This window comes from Pteropus medius, unplaced genomic scaffold (genome assembly GCF_902729225.1).
Source record: "Pteropus medius unplaced genomic scaffold, Ma_sr-lr_union100, whole genome shotgun sequence".
In the NCBI taxonomy this organism is placed as follows: domain Eukaryota; kingdom Metazoa; phylum Chordata; class Mammalia; order Chiroptera; family Pteropodidae; genus Pteropus; species Pteropus medius.
The window spans coordinates 7163022-7188184 of NW_024345601.1; the positions used below are offsets into that span (position 1 = coordinate 7163022).

General features: G+C 35.2%; 1 protein-coding gene and 1 pseudogene across 1 annotated transcript in view; both read right to left on the reverse strand.

Moving 5' to 3' along the window:
• MACROD2 (mono-ADP ribosylhydrolase 2) overlaps positions 1–25163 on the reverse strand; it is a 1804338-nt gene that overhangs the window by 1076807 nt on the left and 702368 nt on the right. The window lies entirely within an intron of this gene.
• On the reverse strand, positions 22283–22401 carry LOC120612027 (uncharacterized; annotated as a pseudogene).

A 25163-nucleotide genomic window follows, 5' to 3' on the forward strand; every position in this document is an offset into this window, starting at 1 on the left:
GAGCATCTGTGACACTTTCTATCATTTTACTCTGTAAGAACTACCCACTCATTGGCTTTAGGCCATACTTTGAAAGTCACTATGATAGAGCTTGCAGTTTTTTCTCCATTTAAGATTAAGGTAGTCTATAACATTTTTAAAAATAATATTGTGACAACATGTATATGATTTGATTATTTGTTTTTAAAGTAATTTATTTCTAGTAAACATACATTTTTTTTCAACTGTGTTATCCCAAGTATGTATACATTAACTTTTACAGTCTTCACACAGATTTTCCATACAGAAATACCATTTCAGCTAATACATTTTATTGTTCTTGTTTTTTTAACTGGGGCATGGGGAATAGAAATCTTAGGAATTGACCCTGAACAAAAAAATCTAATCTCCCAAAAAGATATCTAAGCATTTTTTTCTTATCATAGAAAAAAAAAAAAGTCTGTAATTATGCCTCTGATCAGTCGTGTCAATAAAATTGGAAATATTTATCAAACAAATGGTGAATTCATCCATTCATGCATCTATTCATTCATTCATTCACTCACAAAATTTATTAAGGATATACTTGTGCCAGCCACTGTGCTGGATGGTAGGAATACAGAGTAGCTAATTTATCCAACAAATATTTATTAGAAACATATTTGTTATGCCTTTGGTAGTTGGTGAAGTAAGAGTGATCACCAGTTCTTCCCATTGAGGAAACATAAGAGTGGGGAAATAGTGAGCCAAGTGAGGTTTCCAATGTTATGTGATGCAGGGCATCCCAAGGAGACATGCTCACAAACACTGCAAAATGTGCAGATAATATAACCAACTTCGAGCCTAAATAGTATATAAAGAGAAAAATACTTTTCCAATTGGACTAGGTATGAATAAGGCCAGTTTAAGTTTTTTTAAGGAACATTTTAAAGGATAAATTATTCCTTATGTGGGCATCCTTCTAGCCAATAAAGCAAAGGCAGGTTCATCTTTTAAGCTATTTTAGTAAAAGAAATATTTCTGGCTGTTCCAGTTACAGAGAACTTACTGGTTCTCAAGTGCGTAACGACAAGTTGTTTTCTTAGATAGGCTAAACAAGTCCTTCCTGTGTGGAAGGCCACATGATATGCATCTATGTGGTGATTCACTGCCAATTAATAACTTCACCCTTATTTCAGTCCACTCCTAACTAAATTATTACATTTTGAATACCGTTTCTCTCGATCTGCCTGTTGGACATTCAATAAATCAATATCTAGATTACTTATTGATTTTTCTAGTTCTTCATGTGCATGCAGACATTTCATTCAGTTTGAGGAAATGAAATAGAAATAAAGGTTACATGAATATGCTCTAATTAGTGAAAAACAAACCCGGCATTACACTCAAATTTGGTATTCGAAATGTTTGTGTAAGAATCTGATTTTTTAAATCTCAATTTATAAGCAGAAAGTTGCCATCCCTAAGAAGCTTGCCAATGTTTTATATAATGCAAAGATTAACCATTAAAGTTAAAAAAAAAAAGACTTTAAAAATCATTGCAGAAGTAAAGCACACAGCATAATGTCGCTCGATTACCACTCAGAATGGACCAGCGATCACAGCATGGCCAATTCAAATTTCAGTGATGCCTCTTTAAATCCTAATGAACCGTAGTGCCCTAATGAGAGGTTTCACTGAATCCTAATCAACCAAGCATACATTTCACAGAGAATAGAGAAAACTAGGAATCTACTGCATCGTACGTAAATGGTGATATTTGTAGCAACAATGTTTACAGGTCAGTTTTTCTTTGGATAAAGAAACCAAATATCTATAGTTCTATGGGACTCATATATAAGGGTGTTCACTCAATTTAACAAGAAACTAATTTTACACCATGGAATATTCTGTTAATTTATCAACGTTAAAAATTAATTCATTAATCGAAATTCTTTTAGGAAAATATTTTCATAGTTTTATATAATAGAAGTACATTTTGAAATGTTTAACAAAGAATCACAGGTATTTTGTCTACAGAAAATTAATGCTGAGACTAACTAAAAATTGATTCGCTAGAAACAAAGACTCAGTTAACTGAAAAAATAATATCGGCCACAAGAGTTTCTGGCATCATCTAGGTAAAATCTCAATGAAGTCCACATATTTTCCTTCTCTTACTAATGATTTTGGCAAGTGTGGACAGAGTAATGGGTAAAACATGTCCAAAGAGAGAGATCAGACTCAAAGGCATTACTGTTCACAGGCTAACTATGGCGCTCCAATGCCCTCTCGTTTTTGCTTAAGATCCTTAAAGATTAGACAACTAGGACTAGAACTTCACTTGGCTTCAAGAATAACACTGAGTAACCTGAACACGCTACCTATAAGATGAAATTCCATCTTGCTGATGTGCAACTCTTCTGAGTATGGGCCTAATGTTTTCCTTTAAAAATAGTTCTGGACCACCATATGCTAATAATTTTCATGTGGGCAAAAAGAAGACAAAGGGAGCAGAAAAGAGACTTTGTAGACCTTTTATTTTTAATTGTCCAACAATATAACAGAATAAAATGTCCGGACTTAGAATATGCAAAAGCATACCTAGCATTCCTCAGTAGGAATGTAATGTTTAATTGTTGTTAGCATGGTGTAACACAGTAAAGTGCCAGTTGAGCAACAGACCATCTGTTTCATATCATTATTGTATCTTGGGTCTGCCACAGTGCCTAATGCATAGTAAGCACTCAAATGATTTTTAATGAAGAAATAAATGACCATGCTGTCCAGTTTATCCTAAAAGTAAAGTATAATTCAGACAACTTCCTACACAAATATAATTCTAGAGGGTATTTTGGTCATGTGTCAAATATTAAACATGCATACCCTCTCACTTTCTTAAGCAGAAGCTGACAGGAATGGTCTAAGAAACATTGTTTATAATTACAACAGCTCAGAATCGAATTAAATTCCCACAGCAGGTAATTGAATAAATTATGGCACATTCTTAAAATGGACTAGCACAAAATTAGGTGCAAGGACTAGCTGCAAAACAGTGTACATAAAAGACACAGAGAAAAATTTTATACATACACATAGAAAAACATATGTGAAAAATTCAGAAAGGATATCAACTATTAACAGGGCTTACCTTTAAGTTGTGAGCTGTCATTGTTCTTTTCTTTATTGTGCTCTATTTTTTCTAAACTTTAGCAATAAGCATATATTACTTTCATCATTAAAACTTAAAATTATTAAAAGAAAAAAACATGAAGATGGATTATGACAATAACATGGATAGAGTGCAATGTTTCTTGCATATAATTCTTTTCTAATTCATATAAAACAATGAAGTATTCTATATTAGATATTATGTAAAAACAAATAGTTACATAGTTTGAACGACTATTAATAAATATTAATATGCAAATTCATATGCAAATCAATAATTAGGACTGTGAAATTGAATATCCAACCTCTAACACTTTATAGAATAAAAACTAATAGGCTTGGAGAGGGATCACAACAAGGAATATATTCTGGCAACTTTTACTTTTGGCAAGGAGAATATGCATATATAGAAATAAAATTAAGTCAAGAATTAATTACATTATCTGTAAAATACAATCTCTGAAGTCTAGCAGGGTATAAAACCTAGGTCTAAGGAAAATTTAAAACTTCTTTTCTATAATTGTGGTCAATGGCAGGGCCTTCGGTTTTTGACATTAGATTAAGTGACTGAAGTAATGGTTAAAGTCTCAGAGAAGGGATAATATCTACCTGTAGGTTACTGTGAAATAAGCCCAGATCCCATGCAGAGAAAGTATCCATGCTATACCTGGAATGTACTTTTCATTCAAGCTGATTTTATTACTGTTGTTGTGTATGGATAGAGAAAAATAATTTGCTCAAATCATCAACATAACTGTTACAACTTCCTACTCAACAGTAGTCACTGTGGAAGGAGACTAACTACTGTGCAGACTGACAACCAACTTCCAAGGATATCGATAAAAAGTTCAATGAGTCATTTGATGCCAACTTAATTTTTAATGGAGTTGGAGTAGTCCTAGAGGGCCTGTGGCTGCCTCGAAGTAGTTCTGTAACAAATGTCACAGCCATTCAAGGACCTGAGGATGCTAATGTAGCGTTCTTCATAAAATAAAACTGGGTTGCTGCTCCCCCTGACATCATAACAAAGCTCTGATGGATGTGCACTCTGCATGCTGAATTGATTTTTGTTAAATCCGAGCTCTCATACTATTTTATCCTAATGTGCCTAAATAAGCAGTGTTGACTCCTTAATTTACTCATTTTAACACTAGTAGCTTCCAGGACTCCATTAACATGATGACACATTTAAGTTGTCTGCTGAATTTGCTAACCTCAAATGTATGAAATCTGAATTTTTAAAACTGAAAACAATGCCAGGAAAATCATTCCTTTTAAGACTGAAAAAAATTTGTATATCAGAATTTCAACAAGTCACATCATAAATACATAAACCGGAGGATACAGTGAATTAATTAGGACACTTGGTTTATTAAGAAGGTTGATGGTTGGATATATGTTACAAACGCAACCTGAAGGCCATAAAGAAGTGTTTTAATGTTTTGCCACCAAAATAAGCCATTGGAGAGACATTCATTGAAGGAAATCCAACAAAACAGAATGCAATTCAATAGATATAAGGATTCTGCCAAAAGCAAAATAGACTATTAGGGTCTGGAGTAATTTGGAAATAAACAGTAAATTCTGTAAGAAAAGAAATTTTAAAAAAGAGAGAAAGGAAAATAATTACTTCAAGTAATACAAACAATGTTTTAAAACAAATGGAAACTACACACCAAAATAGATTATTTTAACCAAGCAAATTCAAAAAAAATTTCTGTTAGAGATATTTGCATGATATACATTGATGATGCAAAACCCTTGGGGATGTAGTAATCCATGCATTGCTTCGTGAATTTAAGAAATCTATTTCCTAGAAGTCAATGAGGGGTATTGTGGGTTCAGAGTTGTGTTTCATTTCTTTCTTTAACTATCTGGTGTTTATTTCTGAGTGTTTGGTGGTTGTATTTTATCACTCGGGGAATTGAGCTATTGAAGGGTGACATATTCAATGAATTTCCCCTTCTATCAAATTCAGTGTTTTACTGGTTTTAAAACCAGCCATTACTTTTATTGTCTCCAGCAAAACTAAATGCATGCTTTATTTTAATTCCACATCTGTATTGATAATGATAGGTCACTAGCTCTTCAGTGCAACCCAAACTGACATTATAAAGCCTGCCTCCTTATTGAAGGTTAGTCTTTGCTTGTAAAAACAAGGCGAAGGTCCAATTAGTGATTCAGAGGAAAATGGGAGGGCAGTCTTTTGTGCATAGGCATCCCCGTTTGAAAACCTATAATCCATAATGAGCCCTGTTTAACATGACGGATGCTTTCCTTTCAGACAAGCCCAAATACCAGGTCGCTAATGAGCAAGAATTTAAAACGCTGAGGCCATGAATGAAACAGGTTATTGTGAAAATTGGCTCATATTAAGAGATTTAAAAGACTTGGCTAGTTCTGTTTGTCCTGACAGGTCTAGCTAATTAATCAAATGCTTTCATAAGTAACTAACTTCTTGCATTTTAAAAGGGAGCTCTGATCTGCCAGTGAAGAAAAAGAACAATCCTGATGCTACTTAAAGTATAAAGAATGGAATTTCATGGCCATGTGCATGACCTATGCTTATTTTGACAAGGTTGTTCTGGTCAAAGCTGTGATATCTGGAACATACCAATTAGAAAGTATTAGAAATTAGCATATTTGTAATACCCCTGGTTATAAGCCTTTATTCTAGGAAAAAGGTACCAACATGGAGAGCTTTTTAGAATAGACTTGAGAGGCTGTTATCACTGGTCAGGTTTGCTGAGAAGAAAGAGCTTGTAATGGGGCAGAGCACAAAGGAGCTGGTCTCTTGTCTGGCCCCAGAGCCGGTACTTTCCTTTATGGGCTCTCACTATTAGGCATCTCTGTGTCACAAGTAGCTCTTGGTTAATTAGAATGTCTAGGAGTCTCTTTCCCTTGTCTTCAGTTCAAAAAACCACGTATCAGGTGGCAAGGATTTTGTGCTTAGAGTAAAAACACAGAGAACAGGCATGCCAGCAGTGGTTACAGTGGACCAACTAGTTAAGAAGATAGCTAAGGGCCATGGAAAGAGGAAAGACTGGCAGCATTCAGAGCTGGCTGAAATACTCGGCCCCACTACTTAGAGCTATATCATTTCCTACTGGTCAATTAAAACATTTCGAATCTCATTTTTCCTAACTGAAAAATGGGACAATGATACCTTTTTTGTAGGGCAACTGTGTGATTAAACAGTGACTGACACAAGGTAATGACTCAATAAATAGTGTTTATTTGCTTCCCTCTTAAAACTTATTGTGGCAGGCAGTTACTTTGGTGATCCCACATTTATACATCCCTCCCACACAGACTCTGGCTTTTGCCATGGGACTAGCTTTGGCCAATGGGCCATTCGCAGAATCTTGATTAGTGTTTGCACACTGAGATTTGTCCTCTTGGAATTCTCAGTCTTAAAATGATCCCTCTTTGAAATCAGCTGCCATTGTGTGAGAGGAGCAACCCAGCCATGTGGAGAAGCTATATAAAGAGAATTGAAATCCTTGTCATTGGCCAGCACTGACTTGCCAACCATGTGGAAGAGGTTCTCCCAGCCCCTGTGACTAAGCCACCCCATCTGATGCCAAGCAGAATATAGACAAGCCATTTCCACTGGGTTCTGTCCAAACTACAGAGTCGTGAGCAGATAATTGTTTTTTTAGGCCACTAAGTTTAGGAGTAATCTGTTAGTAACAGATAACCAGAATACTTATCACCTTTTTATTATCTGCTACTAGTTACTGACTCCCAAGAATTCTGCACAGTGTTTAAAGAAGCTACGGTCTTCAATTCTTGTGACTAGTTTAATATTTTCTAAGGCCTTCACATTTTACAATTGTTCATGAACTCTCTGGATCGTCTTTTAAGACTGGCTGAATAACTCTAGACTAATTATAAACCACCACCACTATTCCCTTTCTTATAGATGTTATGAATAAATAAAGTTGTCAAGCAAGTTATTAGTATATAAATAAATTTTAGAATTTTTAATTAATTGCTAGAAAATTTTATAAAAGTATATAGTTCTAGTATTTTCTCACGGTCCACCTTTTTTTAGACCTTCACAGCTAGCTGTCAATATGGCAAGTTGCTTACTAGCTTTATTTATATCACTTCTTTTACTCTCTGTCTAAATAATAGAAATACTTTCACTTTTAATCTCAGTACACTTAATTTGAGCAGGTCTTCCAATACTGCAGTCTGAAAACAGTGATGTGGCAGAGATTGCTATTATATATTTCAATATCGTTTCCCATCTTCCTCCTTAGTAACACACACACACACATTCAAATACAATTCTAGAGTCACAAGCCTTCCTTTCAGCAAGGTATAACCATGCTAGTTAGTAATGAGATCTAAGCAGAATTGATGTATGGGGTTTATAGAAAGACTTGTTATAAAGAAGAAGACAACTCCTCTGGAACCCCATTCTGCTTTTCCAGTTTCCTTCCTACTGGGAAGGCTGGTGATCTTGCAGCAATCTTAGAACAAGAGGTGACCTTGAGGATGGAAATTATGTGCTAAGAATATAGAAATCCATGTTCATATGATATTTGAGCCACCAGACCAGCCCTGGACTACCTATATCTGCACTTACTTCATATGAGATTAAAAAATTACTGCCTTGGTTAAGCCACTGTTATTTTAGAATTTCTGTTATTTGCAGATAAAAACTTAATCCTAATAAATACAAGTAACCTCAGTATTGCTATATATATAAAAAAAAAAGGTTGATTTTGGTCTCAAGTTAAAAAATTTAAAAAGGAAAAATATTGCTGAAAAAAAAAAAGTCATAAACAGAGAGATGTTAGCTGCTAGAAAACCAATACAAACAATCTAGAATCCAGCAAGAATTCATAACTTTTTGCTAAACTTTGCTTTGCATATTTAAAGATAAACTACAACAATAACAACCATAGAACATGGAAAGGCACAGGAAAACCATTAATCATTGTTGAATGTATTCAATGGTTTGGCTGTGCCATTTAAGTATACTTTGAAAAGATTCAAGTAAAAAAAAAAAAAACTGAAGTACACATTCCAGATTACAACTTAAGTGAAGTAATTGGCTTAATTGTAACAAAATAACATCACAATTTTTGAAATGATTGAAATACATAGATTCTACACAGTAAAATCTAATTTAGAATTAATTCACAACTCCGCTAATGACACGGATGAGCAATGAATACAACAGTGGGTGTGTGTGCACACACAGGCGTATGGTAATAATCATCAAATCTCTATCAAAGCACAGTTTTATTTTTCAAGGGAAAATTGCCTTGAGAATCTTAACTTTTTTTTCATTGATTGAAAGAGTATGTTTTATACTGAAATCTCAAATTCAGGGACAGACCAAAATAGAGTTTCATGGTGAAAGATTGTGTTTTCAACAAAATATTCAGATGACTCAACTAAATGAAAATTTTACCTACAAAATAATCAAAGTCCAACTTTTTTCCTAATCATCATTGAAAATACCAACTCAGAAGAGATTTTGATTGCTATAGACTCAATAATGCCTAGCGATAGCTTCTGATAGTATCATAGGCCCAGCAAGTGGGTTGCCCAAACTATAGCTGAAAGAATGAGTAAGGGCATACTGTGAATGACGGAGTTTATCATAAGGTAGAATATTATGTAAATTACATCTAACATGTTAAAAAGGCTCAAATACTGTATATATTTTTTTTAAATGAACACAAGATATAAACATCACTCGCAAGTAAAATTATTTTTTGATGAGTGAATTTTCCCACTCGTTCCATCACATATTTTTATTAGTGATATTTTCTTAACACTAAAGCAACCTTCCGAGCTGATAACCTTTTTGAAATTGTTATAGAATTTAATTGGAAAGATATATTAGAGGTTTTTCATAACTAGACTGTTTCTCACCATTTTTTACCAAAGCTTTAAATTTATGTACAACACTTAAATAAAATTATCCAAGGATAAGTAATACAATATTCCCAGCAAATACCTATCAAGTTTTAAAGGAATAAGAACTCTTGTTTTTTACAAGGTAGAAAACGGGGTCCTAAAAGCACTATGGTACACTGTCTTGAGCCTATGTTTCAATGTACCATCTTGTTCAAAGATATGAGAAACCAAATATCTGCTTTTTAGATTGATAAACATTTGAATCCTAAACTGAATATTAAATATCCATGTAAAATTATAAAATAGAGCAAATATATTTTTGAGAAAGGGGCCACGTCTAAGGCACTTAAGAGATGACACAGTCCTTACTAGACAGAAGTCCTGTCGATGTCAGTGTCCACTGGTTAAGTCTTTATTTACAAGCTTGTCAAGGCAAGTGAGGAAGTGCCAGAGGCACTCTCGGACGAACGAATTCGTCTACAGGGTAGCTTACAGTGGTGTTGAGTGTCCTCTTTAAACTTCTATATGATCAGTCTGAGCATAAAACGGAACCATCTGAATCTCCTTGGAATGCTCAGCAGCTCCATTACTCTGCTTGCCCAGAACCATGCCCTGAGATCAGTGAGCCAGACTTAGGGAAAACAAAAGAGAAAGGAAGAATGAAGACAGTTACCTTAGGGAAGCTGTCACACATGATGGGAAGGCTGGTTCTTAACTTTGGCTACACATTGGAATTATCTGGGAGCTTTAAAAAAATCCAGATGCCCAGACTGCACCCAAGACCAACAAAATCAGGATTTGGGGGAGATGGGACTCAAACATCAGAACTGTTTTGAAAGCTTCCCAGGTGATTCCAATTGCTCTGTCTGACCAAACTCTCCCTTAGCTATAGACATTTAGGAAGGTCATCAAGAGAACAAGGAAAACGAAACATGTAATTTCCCCTTGTGAAATTGTGTGTTTGTGGGTATACAATCTAATTCCTGACTGCCAGATGAAGATATTAACCCAATTATGCTTATTTTATTACATTGAAAAAATGGACCCATCATTTTTTAAAATTTGTTCAATTGTTAAAAAAAAATATGTATTCCAGTGTCAATATGCCATTTCATATGAAAGGCATCTATTTATGAGTATAAGTAAGACTGGAAAACTGCCAATGCACATTTTCCAACAGATCTAGGAGGCTTAGTAGGTAGCAAGCTGAGCTGGCACGTAGGGCCTTGTGTTAATGAAAACACAAAACTCTGATTTACTAATTCTTCATGACTGAGAAATTAGAGTTTACAGTTCTAGAGGCTTTCTATGTACCTCTCATCATCTGAGCATAGTTAAAGACTGACGCCTAAGTACCCTAGCATCATGTGAACCCTGTACAGATGCTATACAGAGAGGCGCAGCAGCTCAACCAAATGGAGAACAAAAACACTGCAACACACAATGAATAAGTAAAATCCTTATGAATCAATTCACTGAATACTTAACAACAACAACAACAACAACAACAACAACAACAGGAATCCTTTTCCATAGTATACCCAAGGGTAACTGATGTAACAAACTGGTTAATGATAATGCAAGATGAAAATAAACACCAAAAAACCACTATGCCTGGATTCATATTATTTAGATGAGAAATTAAATTAAAATAATCTAGAAAATCTCACTTAATTACACTGGTGATGAAATTATCTTTTCTTTGGCTTAGCAGTTATGACCTGGGTCCAATTCTCTTGACCTTTTAAGCTGAGCCCCATGTTCACGGTAGCTGTATCTTTATAAGAAAAGCTCTTTTTTAGTTATGAAAATAAAGTAAAGAAAATGGAAGAAAAATTATTCCTAATCCCACCATCTTCGGATACCACAACAGTTAAATTTGCATTAGCGTTTCCTTTTAGAATTAGAGGGTAGGGTTCCTTCAGATTTTTGTCCAGCAGATAGAAATCAGCTTTCATACATGCAAACTTCCTAAAGATTTTCAGAAGCTGATATACTAATACTTATCCTATTCTCCAAATCAGAAGTGGAGGCAATGTCATTATTCTCCCCTCCTTTACCACTGACTCACTCAAGTCTTCCCCTTCTAAGTTCTCAATATCTCTCAAAGAAATCCACTTGTCTCTACCTTCACCAGCAGCACACTGCAGTGAATCATAAGAATTACTGGTGCAGTTTCCTTGCCCCTGGGTTATTCCTCATCAATTCATCTAACACAACACAGCCAGAGGAATCTTCTAAAATGCAAGTCATGATGTCACCTCCTTCATTGGCTTCCCAAGGCCTTTATGATGGAAAGGCATCACAATTTCCCAGCATGGCTCACAAGACCTCCATGCTCTCAGCTTCTTCTGTCTCTATCCTCCATCTGAAACTCAATGCCATATTATCCTTTCAATGTTGGAATGAGGCCTCTGGGCCTATAGATATGCTCTTCCCTGTACCTGGAACACTACTCTCCTCCTCTCTCCACCTGGTGTCTAATTTTCAGCTTAAAGTCACTTTCTCAGGAAAACTTTTTCTGATCCCTAAAATCAGTTACGTCCCCTGGCTTTGGGCTCCCTTAGTAACTGTACTTCCCATCATAACACTCGGAATTTGATATTCACTGATTTGCTTAATAGCTTTGCTGTTCTCCCTATATAAGCTGCCCGAGGCAGGGGCCACCTATCTTGTTCATGATGGTGTGCTCGGTGCCTAGGTAAGTGTCTGGCCTATATTCAATTTCCTAGGTAAAGTTTGTTGAACAAATAGATGAAACCTGGATTTTCTTATGTTTTTACCTTGTCTTTCTGATCAGTAAGTTTGGCAACAGTACCTCAGAATTCGAGGTGCCCAGGTTAAAATCCTGATGGACTAGTTTTGTGATTTCAGACAAGTTAATTAACTTCCTGAACTTCAATTTCATTGATATAAAATAAAGATGGTAATCTGCTTTGTAGGTCAGCTGCAAGCTTTTAGAGATAAGAAATGTCTGGTGACATGTACCAGGCATTCTATAAAGTGGTAACCATTGCTATCATTGCCATTTCTGCAACCACCTCTACCATCTCCCTAAAACAAAACAAAACAAAACAAAACAAAACAAAACAAAACTGAAGGAAGAGTAATAGAAACTGTAAATATCAATATTTTCGATAATCATATATTTCTATTCATATTACTATAGTTGTGCCTCCGATTCTAGATTAATACATATGTGGAGGGGTGTCTGTTCCATGACATGATTGCTGTCTGTCCCACGAGCTGGACCCGGCCAGACAGAGGTTGCTTTCCACAAACCTCATTTAGAGTCTGTCTAATCATAATTGATGTTAACTTTGACATAAATTGGTACTCCTCCCTTGCCTCCTGCTATGTGCTGGTTCCTGGAACATGTTGTTGTCCTGCTCCGGTCAAGCGTGTAATTCCCCAGCCTGGTAGCATTCATGTACTAGTACCCATTACTATTCTCCCCTTTTACCCCATATAAAATTCTCTGGTGCCTGCCAAATGGCGTGGGGATCCATTTCATCTTGCAGTCACCTAAGACATGCCTTGTATGTAAGTTGCCCTTAAATTATAATATAAACTTTTATTATAATTTTCAGACTGGAGTTGCCTGCCACTTTCTTTGGTCTTTCTCTACCCTCCACTTATGGAGGTAGGTTTTCAGTCTCAGGGATTTTCCCTGGGTCTGCATGTCCTAACAACATATCCTTAAATATTATACTTTTTGTTATAACTTCTTCAGTATAGATTCATCCAAAACCATGTACTGGCCTTCTTATATGTGCGTGGTCCACAGTAGTAGTCATCCTTTAGATACACCTAGGTTTTTGGCATGCACAGTCCCTATCTCCTCTTCTATGTGGGCTCAGCATATTCTCATGTCAATTCTTGAACGATCAAATGAATATTCCAGCCAGAGAACACAGCTACTAAAATAACCTGACTAAACAGCAACATATTGCTACTCCTCCTTTTTCATAGACATGTGTCTTCAGGGGAGATACACAGAGGCTAGTGAACTAAGATACTTGAAAGAAAACAAACAAACAAAAAACACGGGGCGGGGTGGGGTGGGGTGGGGAGTCAAAGCCACTTAGGAAGGCACTATGATTCTGTACTTTCCAACAGATGGAGTAAATGTTTCGAATTTCTATGCACCCCAAAGTCTATCCTTAGCTCATCCGCTACTAGGCCCATTACCAATGGTGCCTCATTGGCGGTAATTTGTCATATTCTTCCCTGGGGTCTGCCCTCTATGCCTAGAACAGTAACCCCTAGCAGGAGAGATCAATAAATGTGAATAAATTTATGAATTAATAAATACGCAATTTAGAAATAATCTGTCTTTCTATAGATGGAGATAAAATAACATTGGGTGGACATAAGTATACAGAAGGTATGGCAGATACTTTTGGTGTCTATCCTAGCATTCTCAGCTGTTTCTTCTACTATGTGCTCCAACTGAGTTCCAACTGCCAGTATCTGCTTCTCTTTGCCTCAGGACTTTCTCTAGCTATTTGCATGGCAGGCCAGATTAGTCAGGAAAATCACATCTTCAAACTCTGTGTCATTCAGCTAATACTTGATGAAAGTATACATATGAATATACCACATCCTTACCCTTTGAGGAACTGAGAAAGTTTTAAATTATTTACCAGAAATTTATGAACTTCCCAAATACATGCATAGGAATCCCTGACATGGGGCCTGGTTCAGAGGGAAACCCAAATTAAGATCCCCTCCCCTCCCCCCTAAAAAACCTAGACATAAAGAATACAGAAGTTAACATGTAGTCTAGCTAAAATAGTCTGAGGAAGTCAGCAATATATTCTGCAAGGCTGTCAAAATGTTCAGTCTAGATAAAATTTTCAATAACTTTCATGTATTATAATTTACTAAATTGTATAGTCTGATATAAATAAGACAACTAAGTCACATCCTTTACATGCAGTTCCCAACAATTGACATGTATGAGCCACAGGAGCAATAAGCATTGCAGAAATAAACAAACCAGTGATTTGGTCACGGGCAATGTGTTCTTAATGAGAGGACTGGCTCCCTGCCACAAAATGTTTCTTCAAGCATGATTTCAAACATGATATCACTCAGAAAAAAGGACGTAGATTCAAAATGCTCTGATAGTTCCATTTTCTTCGCAACAAGTGCGTCAGTGAAGAATCTTAACATTAATTAGCACCCCCACATCAAGCCTTCCAAACAAGAGAATAAAAAGAAAAACTGTAAATCGGCAGTTTAAAAAGGAAAGGTTTACAAATGGCTAAGTTGACTTTGAGTAACATTTTGGAAATCATATTGTTCATTGATAATCATTCAGATACACATGTTCATGTAAAATATTAGGATATTTGATTTAAATGTATAAGAAGAAAATTATTTAGGTGAGTAGTTTACTTTTTATTCCATGTAACTATTGCTGTATCTTTCATTCTGCGTACTACAATTTTTTTTTTTTATCATTTTACACAACTCGAATGCAATTGTGTTTCATCAGGATATATAATAGAATCACAGTTTTAAGGCCAGCACCCCATATAATGCAATTCAGTTCCATTTGCCAATTTGTCCAACTATTTTGCATAAACAGTCAATAATGAAAAACATTCCTATTCCTCTCTTTGCTGAATCACATCATAATTTTCCATGCCTAATATCAGTGTTAGGTTAAAAAAATATTTAGATGCATCTTTGAAAATACAGTTTATATATGTATAAGCATTATATATGCATATAAATAAAAAATGAAAGTGGCTCAGTTATAAAAGAAATGGCTGTTTTAAAAGTTGAAGAAATCTGACATATGTATACAGATGAAAAATATATAAAGCAATTTGTACAATATTAAGGAATACATAAACTTCTAAAAGCTTTTGAAGGTCTTCAGTAATTTAACTTCTTTAATGCTTAGTACCTTCATGTATCTGGATCCTTACCTTACATCAGGTGTCCTTCTTTTACTCATTCCTAAAATGTTATGAACTACTGATGTCTTAAGCAACATTTTTGCTCTTATTAAATCAACAAGAAAAACGCAGATGTTTGGAAAATAGAGAAAATAAAAGGAGAGTGAGACTATGGGTTTCTCCGTGTTCCGCATCTGGGAACTTAATCCAGTAGACATTCCCTCTTTCTCCTACATCTTAAATCCCTCACCTATTTACTGTTTTTCCTCTTTTGATAAGCCTTCTGTCTATCCTGTCCTCCTACAAACCTACTACCTCATCTTTCTGTAGGTTCATTGACAAATTTCTGGAAAAAGTAGTAAACTTAGACTCAGCTTATTGTCCCTTCTATTTTCTATGTAACCTCTTTTATTGTGGGTTCTAAACTCTTCTCAGTTAACACTTTTTATCTGCAAGGAAGAGAAGATCAACTCAAATGCTATAGTGTAAAAGAAAATATATTGTCTCATGCAACTGAGTTGTGGAGCTGTAGGTCAGCCTTTACATACTATCACTCACAGGCTCTCAAACAATGTCACCAAGATCTTTGCCTTGACTTTGTTCTCTTCATTCAGTTGATCCTATGGACTGAGAGTGGGTGGAAGGTTGGTTCCCCAAAGAAAAATTGTGATACAGTTATCCAAAAAAAAAAAAAAAGTAAGGGCAAACAGTAATTTATTAATATATTTTTTTTCCCTAGAAGTCACCAACCTTTGGCCACTCTAACGGCTGTCCCTTTGCCTCTTTCCCTTTCTCCTCATACTCACCATTAGATAATAAGGTCTTTCCTGACATCCAGGATACTTCTCAGTTCTGGAATTCTCCTCTTATTCCTTTTGCTGATCATTTTAGATTCCTCTTCAGTGGTATTCCCTCAACCAAGATCTTAAGTACAGGCATTCCTCTTGGTCCAGTCCTTGGCTTTTTTTTTTTTCCTTGAACTCTTGCTGAGCAACCTCACTTCTACATAGGCTTCTGCTATCATGTCTATGTAGAAGGCTCTATATAGAAGTGTACATGTCAAACTTCAAATTCCCTCCTGTTATAAGCTGAACTGTGTTCCTCCTAAAATTCACATACTGAAGCCTACTCCCAAATAAGATGGTATTTGGAGATGATGCCTCTGGGAGGTAATTAGTTTTAGATGAGATCATGAGGATGGAGCCCTCAGGATGGGATTAGTGCCCTGATAACAAAAGACACCAGAGAACTTGCTTTCTGTCTCTCTTCATCATGAAGAAGGTGTATGTTTGCAAGCCAGGAAGAAACAACACTCTATGAGGAAACAATTTAGCTGGCACCTTGATCTTATAGATTTGTCAGCCTCCATAACTATGAGGGAAAAATTCCTGTTGTCCAAGCCACTTAGTCTATGGTTTTTGTTATAGCAGTGTGAGAAGACAAAGATACTTCCCAAGTCCAAATCTTGGCTTCCCATTGCCTATTGAATGTCTTCTACACAATTATCTTACTATACCACAAACTTAATGAGACCAAAATAGTTGCTATCTTTCTTCAACAAATTAAGGCCCACAGACCTGATTTGACCCACGACTATTTCTGGAAATAAAGTTATTAGTTTACAGCTGCTTTAATGCTGCAAGGGCAAGTTGGATAGTTATGAGAAAGATCATGTGGCCTGGAAAGCTTGAAATATTTACTATCTGGCCCTTTATTGAAAATATTTTTTTTATCTTAGAACAGTAATTGTTATTCTTACCTATACATTAGAATCCCATGGGGAACATTCAATAATCTTAACCATAATCCTTGGGAGTTCAACTCAGGCATTAGCATTTTTAAAGGCTCCTCGGGTGACCCAATGTGCAGCCAAGATTAAAATTCACCACCATGGAACCAATTTCTGCTCCTGAATTCCCAGTCTTAGGTATTAGTGTCACCATTCTTCCAAAGCAGTTATCACTGGTGCCTTTTTACTGCCCACTCTGATAGCTTATCCCATGCACTGTCATGTTCTACTGTGTTCAGAATATAAAGTTTTCTTGACTTATTTATTCTTTTCTACTTAGACCCTCATTGCCTTTCACTCAGCAATTTCAATAACCTCTTCATGAGTCTCCTTTTGCTATAGTTAACTCTACTGATGGTCTCTAGAGTTTTACTACTAAAATAAAGGCCTAATAATGACACTCCTATACAAAAATAGACCTTGACTTTGGACATCTTACTAAACTGTTTTATGAACTGTAATAGTTTCATTTATAGACAATTTTTATAAGTATATAATGATCTGCAAATGGCAATAATTTTGTCTTCATGTATGTATAAAGTATGTGTTATTGTGTTGGCTAAAATATCTAGTGTAATGCTGAATAATAGTAAAATAGCTGACGTTTTGGTCTTGTCCCTATCTCCTGACAATAGAATTATTTTCTAGTCCTAATACAGATGTATTTTTGTGAGTGTGTGTGTTTTCAATTGAATTTTAGGTGAGCTGTACTCTATCTGCCATTTTGGCCCGTTTCCATTTTCTTTCAAGATGATATTTGAAGAATAAATCAAATCTAAGGTTTATATAATGCTTCTTACTCACATCTCAAATCCAACCACCTCCTTTGAAAGTTATCAGTGAAAGAAGAATAAGCAAACAAACACAGAATCTCAAGTGTTCCACTTGGAATAGAGATCTCTTTGTCAATCAATAACACACTAAGAAGAAAAACGGTGAATAAGTATTTGAAACATGCAGACTCCAGGTTTGATTCATAATGAGAATAACATAATTAAGCTGCCTGTTTCCTAAACCTCTTTCCTGAAAAAAAGATAGGGCATAAACCATTTGCTGTAGTGGAATAAGCAGATTGCCTAATGAAAAACTTGGGAATAGTGAACAAGTAAATAATCTCTGGCTTCCTGCATAGCCAAGCTGAGCAGTACGTGTATAATCTCAAATTAACCTGTTTACTTAATATGATCTTTTCTCAGACCTGGGTAAAAATGTAGCCTCTGCTGCTCACTATATACATAATCCTTGAAAGTAATTTAATTTCTTTTAGCTTGGGTGTCCTCATCCATACAATAGGACTGATCAGTAATATCTGCCTAATAAAACTTCTTGTGACACTAAGAAGGTAGATGTGGAAGCCTTCCATGTATTGAAACATTCATTACAAATGTTATGATATTACTGTTTTAATTATGGCAAAAATTTTAAAAAAAATTATGGCAAAAAAAACAATTATGACAAAAATTTAAAAAAAAAAAAAAACAACTTGGGGTGGGAGAATGGAGAGCCCGGCCTTCATGAAATCTGGATTCAAATTTAGCTAGGTCTTATTATTTGGGCAAATTATTTTGTCTCAGTGTACTTGTTCTGACCTACCTACCTGATAGTATTAAGTATAAGATTCCTAATAAATATGAAAGTGTTAAAGTTGAAAGTACTATAAAATCTGTGTTACCTTTATTATATATTCCCAATAAGAATATTTGTCCTAAAAATAAAATCAATTGTGGTTATATCCATTGGCAAAAACAAACAAACAAACGAACAAACAAACAAACAAAAAAACATTAAATCAACAGTATTAAGACATTATATTCAAGCAAACGACTCTGATAAGAATAAAAGTCAAAGAAGGATAGATTATAGGGAAGTGTCTGGTTTAATCCAGGGCTACTGTCCTGAACAGGGCAGATCGTCGTTGCAATTGGAAGCAGAAAAATATATGATGGGAAAAGACTTTTGATTGCGTTAAGAAGAACTGAGTTATCTGGGAGCAAAATCAGCTGCTAAATGACCTACTCTAAGTACAACATTTAGACTTGAAGGGTCGAGTAGAATGTGAAAATGCCAACTTTTAAGGAAAAATAAATAATTTAAACATAGTTTGATTGTAAGGGTTAAATGAAATCATGTATGAAAAGAGTTGACAGCATTGTTTGGCACATAGTAACCATTTAGCGAATCTTATTTTAGGTACAGTTAACATTATCATTGTTACTAACTTGTGATTGAATGCTATACCTTACCAGAAGGGAAAACATACTCAAAAAAGAAATCAGACTAGGATTTAGCTATAAGTTTTAGAAACTGAACAGTACCTTAAGACTGACATACCAAATTTATATTTGAATTATTATAGAGGGAATTTAGATATTGAGAGATAAATACATATGTACATATATACACATACAAACACAAATAATTTCAGGGAAGAGATGCAATGATATATTCTGTTTTGGTAAATAATTTAATCTATGAAAGCTTCAATGTCATTTAGAAAATTATACATGAAAAACCTAATTATGAAAGTATCGTGCAAAATCCTAAATCAAAAAGCATCTACTTATGAGTTTAAGGGATATTTTTTCCTTCCAAAAGATTTATTGCTTTTTTTCTTTAAAATTTATACCTCTGTTATATAACTTGAGATAAGACATCAAATACAGAAACTTGACCCAGACACAACTTTCCCCAGAAATTATATGTTTCTGGGAAATAACAACATGCAGCTTACATTATTTAAAATATGATACTCAATTTCTAGGGGGATGTAAAAGCCATGAAACTCCCCTCTCACCTCGAGGCCACAGTGTTCTGCAACATGGATTCTGCCCTGACTGCTTCATTGAACTTTACCCTTTAGTTGCTAAATCCCAGGTTGTCTCTTCAGGGTGCAGCATTCAACTCTGTGATCACGCCAGTTTTTATGATACTATTCATTCATTCATTCATTCAGTAAATTTTCAATATATGCATTTTCTTCTAAGAGTCTCAGAGCTGATAACTCCTTCTCTTGTGCCCTCTCATCATTCTTTTCCTACCTTTATCATCATACTCATTATCATCCTCTACAATTATTTCTTCAATTGTCTGTCTCCTTTAACCAGCACTTCAGGGGCAAGTATGACAATGATTTAGTCATTTTTGTTGATCCAGGAAATAGTGAGGTACTTGACAGATGTTTTGCTGAATGAATGATGAACATAAATATAAATTCTCCTTTAGAAGATGCTATAGCTCATAACTTTTCATTCTTTTAGGGCACCCATTTCTACTTATGGTTTTTATTTACCTCGCTCATTACAAAACCTAAAATTTTTAGTGTCTGTTAAAAAATTTATTATGTGTGAACACATCAGCCAGTAGAATGTTTTATTATGAAGATATCATGTCTGCTAACTCTCCTTCATAACTTATTTCCATAAAATTAAAAGATCAATTTTATTTTGCAAAAAGATTGCAAGCATGTACCATTACCAATCAATGTAAATAAATAAAGCCATTATCTCTCATTCCCTCTCATATGTAGCTCCTAGCTGCCATTGGCACTGAGAAATGGATAATAGTGAACTAGCAAAGTCCCCGAAGAAAACTTTAGATTATGCAGTGTGAAGAGAGATGTGAAACAGCACTAATTTAGAATACAAATCTGTGCTTTTTTTTTGGCTGGGGGGAGGGCTGTTTCTGTCCAATTCATGCTGGACTCTCTGTGCCTAGGACAGAATCTGGACCTCAGTCACTATTTATAATTAATTGTTCTTTTTTCATCCATTGCTTCTCCTCTTCTTCCTCTTTCTTGTCCGTTTTCTTCCCATTCTCTCTCTCTCTCTCTCTCTTTTAATTTAAAAAAGTTGGACATTTATACAATCCATGAAGTGATCCCCCCGATTACTCTAGCACCCATCTGGCACTATATACAACCACTACAATAATACTGACTATATGCTGTACTCTAAATCCCTGTGACTGCTTTGTAACTAATTTGTCATCCCTTCACCTTTTTCACCCAGGCCTCCAACCATCTCCCCTCTGGCAATCACCAGTTCATTCTCTGTATCTGTGAGTCTGTTTTCATTTATTTGTTCGTTTCTTTTATTCCTTAGATTCCACATATAAGTGAAATTATATGGTATTTATCTTTCTCTCTCTGACTTATTACTCACTCAGCATAATACCCTCTAGGTCCATCCATGTCATTGCAAATGGTAAGATTTCATTTTCTATAATAGCTGAGTAATATTCCATCGTATATGTGTACCGTAACTTCTTTATCCAATCATCTATTGATAGGCATTTAGGTTACTTCCATACTTTGGCTATTGTGAATAGCGTTGCTGTGAACATAGGGGTGCATAGATCTTTATGAACTAGTGTTTTGGCTTTCTTTGAATAAATACCCAGAAGTACAATTGCTGGATCAAAGGTAGTTCTATTTTTAATTTTTTGATGCACCTCCAAACTGTTTTCCAGAGTGGCTGTACCAATTCGAGGGTTCCCTTTTCTCCACATTCTTGCCAACATTTGTTGTTTTTTTGATTTATTGATGATACCCAATCTGACAGGTGTGAGGTGATATTTCATTGTGGTTTTAATCTCCATTTCTCTGATAATTAGTGACCTTGAGCATCTTTTCATATGTCTATCGGCCATCTGCATGTACTCTTTGGAGAAATACCTATTCAGGCCTTCTGCCCATTTTTAAATTTTTTTTTTTTTTTTTTGCTGTTGAGTTGTATATAAATTTCGGATATTAACTCCTTGTCAGATGTATCATAGGCAAATACATTTTCCCATTCAGTAGGTTGTCTTTTCATCTTGTTGATGGTTTCCTTTGCTGTGCAAAAACTTTTCAGTTTGATGTAGTCCATTTGTTTTTGCTTTTGTTTTTGTCCTTGTCTGAGGAGATAGATCAGAAAAAAAAAATCACTAATAGCAATATCAGAGAATTTACTACCTATGTATTTTTCTAGAAGTTTTATGGTTTTGCGTCTCACATTTAAGTCTTAAATCCATTTTGAATTTATTCTTGTATGTGGTATAAGAAGGTGGTCCAGTTTTATTTTTTATGTTTTGCATGTTATCTGTCCAATTTTCCCAGAACCATTTGTTGAAGAGACTGTCTTTACTCCATTGTATATTCTTGCCTCCTTTGTCATAGATTAAATGACCATATAGGCATAGATTTATTTCTGGACTCTCTATTCTGTTCCATTGACCTATGTGTCTGTTTTTATACCAGTACCATGTTGTTTTGATTACTATAGGCTATAGTTTGATATCAGGTAGCGCGATACCTTCAACTTTGTTCTTCTTTCTCAAGATTGCCATGGCTATTCAGGGTCTTTTATGGTTCCTTACAAATTTCCAAGTTATTTGTTCTAGTTCTCTGATAAATGCCATTGGTATTTTGATAGGGGTTGCATTGAATCTATAGATTGCTTTGGATAGTCCAGCCATTATATTTTATTTTATTTTATTTTTTTAGGCAAGGCAACCCTTGGTTGACCTCACAGATTGCAAGGATCTTGTCAGCTTACCATCCCTTATTTTTTATTTTTTACTTATTTATTTACACCTATAGCACCTGGTCTTTCTACATGGTCTCCCATCCAAGTACTAACCAGGCCCGATCCTGCTTAGCTTCTGAGATCAGATGAGATCGGGCTTGTTCAGGGTAGCATGGCCGTAGACTCTCCAGCCATTTTAATGATGTTGATTCTTCCTACCTATTAACATAGTATATGCTTCCATTTATTTGTATCTTCTTCAATTTTTTTTTTCAATGACTTATAATTTTCCGAGAACAGGTCTTTTACTTCCTTGGTTAGATTCCTAGGTATTTTATTGTTTTTGATGCAATTGTAAGTGAGATTGCTTTCTTAATTTTTCTTAATTTTTCAATAATAGTTCATCATTGGTATATACAAATGAAACAGACATCTGAATATTAATTTTGTATCCTGCTACTTTACCGAATTCATCAATCAGTTCTAACAGCTTTTTGATGGAATCTTTAGGGATCTCTCTATATAGTATCATGTCTTCTGCAAATAATGATATTTATACTCTTCATTTTCAATTTGGATGCCTTTTATTTCTATTTTTTGTCTGATTGCTATAGCTAGGACTTCTAGTACAATGTTGAATAGATGTGGTGAAAGTGAGTATCCTTGTCTTGTTCCTAATCTTAAGGAAAATGCTTTTAGCTTTTCCCCATTGAGTATATGATGTTAGCTGTGGGTTTGTCATATATTGCCTTTATTATGTTGAGATATGTTCCCTCTATTTCAACTTTGTTGAGTGTTTTTTATCATAAATGGATGCTGGATTTTGTTGAATGCTTTTTCTGCATCTATTGATTGATCATACGGTTTTTATCTTTCAATTTGTTAATGTGGTATATCACATTAATTAATTTGCAGATATTAAACCAACTTTACATCCAAGGAATAAATCCAACTTGATCACGGTGTATAATATTTTTAATGTATTGCTAAATTCAGTTTGCTAATATTCACTGAGCAATACACTGTGTTTATGTTCTCTTTCTGGGATCATTTTACAACTCTCTGCTCTAATATTTAAGATGATTGTACCAAAAGAGTTCCTGTGAAGTGGCTTGGGTTACGGGGTGTGAAAAAATAAATTAGGGGAAAGGTTATATTCAAATCCAGATATTATTCGGAATGAATCACTGTCATTTTCATGTCCATTTCTAAACAAAGGCATATTAGATACCCTCAGGAAATAAGACTTTGTACTTGAGTTGTAACTAATAACAACAGCCATCTTTTATTGAGTGCTTATTATGTGCAGACATTATCTTTAATGCTTTATTTGTATAACATCACTGAATCTTCACAATGATCCTACTCTTAACTTGAGGGAACTGAAGCACAGAAATACCAGGTTATGTGCCCAAGGCCACATGAGAGTAGATCTAGAATCTGAATATGTATGAAAAACCTAGAATTGCAGGGGACAGCCAGAAATTCTAACCTTTGTGAACTGGGTTAATAGCAATAGCTTACTATAGTACACTTTTTCCTTGTTAAGCCATTGCATCTTAAACCCCAGGAGAGAGTGATAAAAGGGAATGTTCAGAAGTTGACTCTTGTTAAATACATGACACTCAAAAGTGTATAAACTGGTGGGCTTTGTTCATCTACTATAGCTGTCATCATAGCATAGTGGTTAAGCTCATGGGCTTTAACATCAGAGAGATCTAGGTCTGAATCCTGGCTCTGTTAATTTCCAACTGTATCACCTTTATGAAATTGTTTAACCTATCAGAGCTTCACTGAATTTTTATAAGGCTTTGGTTACTGTACATAAAGCTTTTAGCAAGTAATCTGGCAGAAAGCAAACACCCAACAAATGATACGATGACATGAACTGATGATTATATATTATTTCCACTAAACTGGTCGTTATTGCAAAAGTAGTAAGAACTACTGCTAGCAAAGAGGGGAAGCAGTATAGTACATATCTATAATACACTAAATAAGAGGTTCCATTAACTTATGGGCTTTAGGTTTTTCTTTATGGGGTGTTTCTGGTCTCAGTTATGGTTCTGGAAATTACATAATTCACATCATGTCAAAAGAAAGAGTCTAAAAGAGTAGAATAATCATTCTATGACCAATATTTAATGCGAACGGAAAGAAACTATTATTTATGGTGCCTAGTTGGGTGCCCTTCAAACTCTCTCTTTTCCTAATTCTAAATTAAAAGCCTAGTAAAATATGGGTAAGCAAAAAAAAAATAAGTGAATCTGAAAATGATAACATATAGTCAAGCCATTGCCAGAATCTAAGAGGAATTTTCTCTAATTATAAGACCAATTGAACTGGATTCTAAAGTACAAGCTTGGCTCATACATGCCATGACTGTCTGAAAGTAGACAGAAAAACTGTCTTTTCCTTAAAGAAACAGAAACTGTCCAGTAACCAACATGTTGGGCAATCATTATTTTACAGAAAGTAGAATTTTCTTAGGGACAACTTCATATTTTTTTTGAGGATCTCATAAAAAGTGATGGATCCGCTCCTCAGGAAAGACAGATATGCACACACACAAAATTGAGCTTAAAATTCCAAGGGGAACATGGGCCCACTAAAGCTCATCTAAAGACTCATAGACCTTCATTGATATCAACTTAAGAACAATAGTTTTCTGTGTAGGAACTTATTCTTCAACACTCACACACACACACACACACACCTGCACATCTCCTCATCTCTCCTGTTACAGCCTATCAAAGTTGTAGCCCTAGAAAACAACTGGAAAGGTGGTAGGGAAAGCTCAGCATGAGCACAATCACTGGTGACCATGACACAGCAGCTTTCCTGGTGATTCACAGTGGTGATGGTGCTTTCCAGGGATGTTATCACATCAAAGCATCTATGACAAGTGAGGGTGACAGAGTGCTACAGAAAGAGCCCATCTCCTTT